The following is a 4775-nucleotide window of genomic DNA, read 5'->3' as shown; positions in this document are numbered from 1 at the left end:
GTCATGTTCATCCAGCCCTCCACGGGGTCCTGTTCATCCACACCCAACCGGCTCGATCGATCGGGGTCCTGTTCATCCAACCCCCACTGGGAACTGTTCATCCAACCCCCCCCCCATCAACAATGCTCATTGTTCATCCAGAGGCAGCATTGATCGGCTTCTGTTAGCAATAGTAGTGAAGGAATCGTTCGATCGCTCGGGTTCAGTAATGCGTAGCCTGCAGTGCAATCGCTCGGGTTCAGTAGGCGAACGCCTCGCTCGGGTTCAGTTAGAGCCCAACGCCTCGCACCCACACGCGTACGAGTACGAGAGAAACGCACATCGCTCGGCCCCCGACCACCCACCGTAACCGGGAACTCCCCGAAATTTTCCTCGCCCTCGCTTATACCACGGTTTTTTCATGACGGCCCAAAGAATGTCATGCAGCTGCATCTCCGGCCCGCCCAGGACGAAAAGCCCATTTTTTGTCATGATTTTTTTGTGATAGAAGTAGGAGCTCACCACGTCTATGATGATACCGGGTTTTGTCACAATGATCGTCATAGAAGTGTCATAAGTATGACAGAAAAACATTTCATTCGGCCCAAAATGTCATGGATGTGTCTTTTTTTGGTAGTGTAAGGATTGGTCAAGCAAACTCGATGGGACCGACTGCACAAACTCGGTGAGACCAAAATTGTTGCAATAGGTAACAGGAAGTTTGCAAGCCCATCTCGGTGAGACCGAGATCCCATCAATGAGACCGAACTAATTAGGGTTTGTGGCAGTGGCTATGTCAAATGAACTCGGTGGAGCCGGATATATCAAATCAGTGGGGCCGAGTTTGACTTTTGGGTTTAGGACATATGTGGAAATGAGAAAGTGGCTAAGGGTTTTGGAGCATATCACTAAGCACTTCGAGCAAGCAAGCCATTAAGAAACACCTCATCCCATTTTAATAGTATTGGCTTTCCTATGGACTCAATGTGATCTTGGATCACTAAAATGAAAATGTAGAGTCTTGATATTTTGCCAATATTTATCCTTAGCATCTTGAAGGGGTTCCACATACTCTTGTCCATGTCCATGCCACTCCAATGTTGAACTTATCTGAAATATACTAGGTAGAAATATTAGTCCAACAAGAGATATGTTGACATTAATTACCAAAATCACCCAGGGAGCACTTGTGCTTTCACCACCATACAATGCTTAGTCGCTTGCTGCAACCTCACCACTTATCCATTCCATACCCATTAAGCTTTGCTAGTCTTGATACCCATGGTAATGGGATTGCTGAGTCCTTGTGGCTCATAGATTAATACAACAACAGTTGCAGGTACGATGTAATGATATCCACCTTGCAAAAGCGTCTTCAATATGCGGCTCTATCCTTGGTGGGACCTTCGAGTTCCTCTTAGATAGGATCGCATGTTGGGCATGACAAAGTTGTTCCAAGAGAGCAACAAAGTGCTTCTTGGTCTCACCTTTGAGCTTACCCAAGAACTTGCTGAACTCATCTTCATCCACTTTTACCTCCTCATTTTCATCCACACAATCCAACAAATAGGGATTAGTAGTGATGGAAGTTTGATGTTGGAGGTTACCTTGTTGATGCCTTTTCCCATGAGGCACTTGGAGATGAGATTCTTGTTGGGGGCGTCAAAGAGAGACACCAAGATTGGGGAAGTGGTAGCAATGGCCACAAAGGTCGTTGCCATACCTTCACCACTTGCATCATCATCATCAGAGATTTACTCTTCCTGCGCCACCAACCCCTTTTGTGGGATCTTCTTCGTGAAGTTGCTCTTGTTGGGGAAGGACTTGTCCTTGTCTTTGTGGATAAGCTTGCCACTATTGTCTTCCCTCTTCTTGTAGGGGAAATCTACCATTAAGTGACTCACATTGCCACAATCATAACAAGTTCTCACACGTTGCTTGCCCTTGGAGCCACTTGAGTTGTTCTTGGAGAATTTGGGCCTTGAGTCTCTTTGTTTGCCCAAAAATTGTCTTGACACAAGAGCCATGTGCTCATGGTAAGCATATTTGGTGTCTTTGGGGAAGCCCTCTTATTGCTCCTCTTATTATTCCGGTATGGCCTTCGAGGCAAGCTTGGGCTTCTTTGAACGTTGAGCATGCGCAAGTGCATTATCGGAGGTCTTGTTTAAGATATTCATAACAATTAATTCATCCAAAACAACACTTGAGGACAAGGTGTGGAAGTTCGGTCTTTGACGGATCACTGATCACATGACCTTGTTGTAAGGCATGATTGTCTTGAGAAACTTGTGCTTGATCCAATTATCATCCATATCCTTGCTCCTGTGATCTCGGATTGAGATAGTCAATCTCCGGTTGAGCTCACGAGGATCCTCATCACCATTCGTCACAAACTCATCATCCTCATCAAGGATCACTTCAAAGTTGGAGCGTTGAATGCTCGAGCTTCCCTTGTACAAAGAGACATGTGTTCCCATGCATCTTTTAAAAGAGTGAATGGGCGCAAGTGTGCAAGCTCTTCGGGAGGCATAGAAGCTTGAAGAATGAATACAATAGGGTGATTGAATGGATTGTCCACTTCTTCTCTTGGAGTGAAGTTGTTTGGATCATGCGGTCAATATAGCGAGGAGCTAGCTTGCCATTGATCCCGAAGCGGTGAGCACCCTTCATTGGTGTAACTTGAAGATAGGCCTTCTCGCCAGGTTGATAGACCATGTCTTAATGATGACGGTCATACTGACTCTTCTGACGTGACTGAGCAGTCATGAGATTCTCGTGAATAATGCGAACTTGTTCTTCGGCATGTTGGATAATATCCGGACCGAAGAGTGGACGTTCCCCAGCTTCTGACTAGTTCAGAGGGGTTCGGCACTTTCGTCCATATAACACTTCAAAGGGGGTCATCTTCAGACTAGCTTGATAGTTATTATTATAAGAGAACTCAGCATACGGGAGAGATTCCTCCCATTTCTTGCCGAAGGAAATAACACAAGCTCGAAGCATGTCTTCAAGAACTTGGTTGACACATTGAACTTGCCCTTGCGACTGAGGATGAAAAGCAGTGCTGAAAGACAAATGAGTCCCCATAGCTTCTTGGAAACTTGCCCAGAATCTTGAAGTGAATAAACTGCCATGGTCTGAACTAATAACCAGTGGAATACCGTGTAATGAGACAATTCTGGACATGTAGAGGGTTGCCAGCTGACTAGTAGTGATAGTCTCTTTGATAGCCAGAAAATGCGCAACTTTGGAAAGCCGGTCAATGACGACAAGAATAGCATCATTACCTTTCTGTGATTTGGGGAATCCAGTGATGAAGTCCATTTCAACATGGTCCCATTTCCATTCAGGAATAGAGATAGGTTGCAAAGTTCCAGCATGCCGTTGATGCTCTGCTTTGATACGACGAAAAACGTCACACTCAGCAACATAACGAGCAATGTCTTGCTTCATATTAGACCACCAGAATCTCTAGTGAATGTCTTGGTACATCTTGGTGCTACCGGGATGAATAGACAAAGGTGTATCATGAGCTTCTTTCATAACCTCTTGAGTCATATCTAGGTTATCTTTTGAAGGGACCACTAGGCGACCTTTAAAGAACAAAGTGCCAGTATCATCAACAGTGAAGAACGAGGGCTTTCCTTCTTCAAGGTAGCGCTTAATCTTGTGGGCTTGAGAGTCATACTTCTACAGCGTCTTGATGCTTTCCACAAGATCTGGTATAGCAACCAGGGTATTGAGAGAACCCTGGGAAACAACATGGAGGTTCATTTTGCGGCTCTCAGGAGGAGGGGGGTGAGAGCACCAGGAGGAACAATATGGAGGTTCAGCTTCCTGAATTCTTCAACAAGCGAGGGTTGAACTTTGTGAACCTGGAGGTGGTTGCAATATGACTTGTGACTCAAGGCATCAGCCATTACATTAGCCTTGCCTGGGGTATACGAAATACCCAAGTTAAAATCTGCAACAATCTCCATCCATCTCTGCTGTCAGAGGTTCAGGTCTGGTTGAGTAAACAGATACTTCAGACTTTGGTGGTCGGTGAAGATCTCGCAACGATTACCGAGAAGGTAATGTCGCCACTATTTCAGTACATGGATAACAGCAGCAAGCTCGAGGTCATGAACTGGATAGTTCTCTTCGTGAGGGCGCAATTAACGAGAGGCATAAGCAATCACTTTGCGGTCTTGCATTAGGACAGCGCCTAAGCCTTTGCGTGAAGCATCACAATAAATGACGAAGTCCTTCTTAGTATCTGGAGGAGCAAGCACTGGGGCAGAAGTCAACTTGTCTTTGAGCGCCTGGAAACTTTCCTGAGACTTTTCTATCCACTCAAACTTGACTCCCTTATGAAGTAGGTTAGTTAGAGGTCTAGCGATCTTGGAGAAGTTCTCGACGAATCCACGGCAATAGCTGGCGAGTCCGAGAAAACTTCTGACTTGCTTGACATTCTTCGGAGGAGTCCAATCGAGAATAGCCTGAACTCGTTCAGGGTTGACGGCAATACCATCCTTAGAGATGACATGCCCAAGATAGGTTACTTCGGGTAGCCAGAATTCACATTTGGAGAACTTGGCATAGAGTTGATGCTCTCTAAGCTTTTCCAGAACAAGATGAAGATGTTCAGCATGTTCTTCTTCGTTCTTGGAATATACAAGGATATCATCCAGATAAACCACGACAAACTTGTCGAGGTTTTCCATGAAGATGTAGTTCATCAGACGAGCGAAGGTGGCCGGAGCATTGGTTAATCCAAAAGACATGACGGTGTACTCGTATGAACCATAGCGAGT

The sequence above is a fragment of the Triticum aestivum genome, chromosome 4B, assembly GCF_018294505.1.
Source record: "Triticum aestivum cultivar Chinese Spring chromosome 4B, IWGSC CS RefSeq v2.1, whole genome shotgun sequence".
Taxonomy (NCBI): domain Eukaryota; kingdom Viridiplantae; phylum Streptophyta; class Magnoliopsida; order Poales; family Poaceae; genus Triticum; species Triticum aestivum.
Note: the sequence above shows the minus strand (reverse complement) of the source record.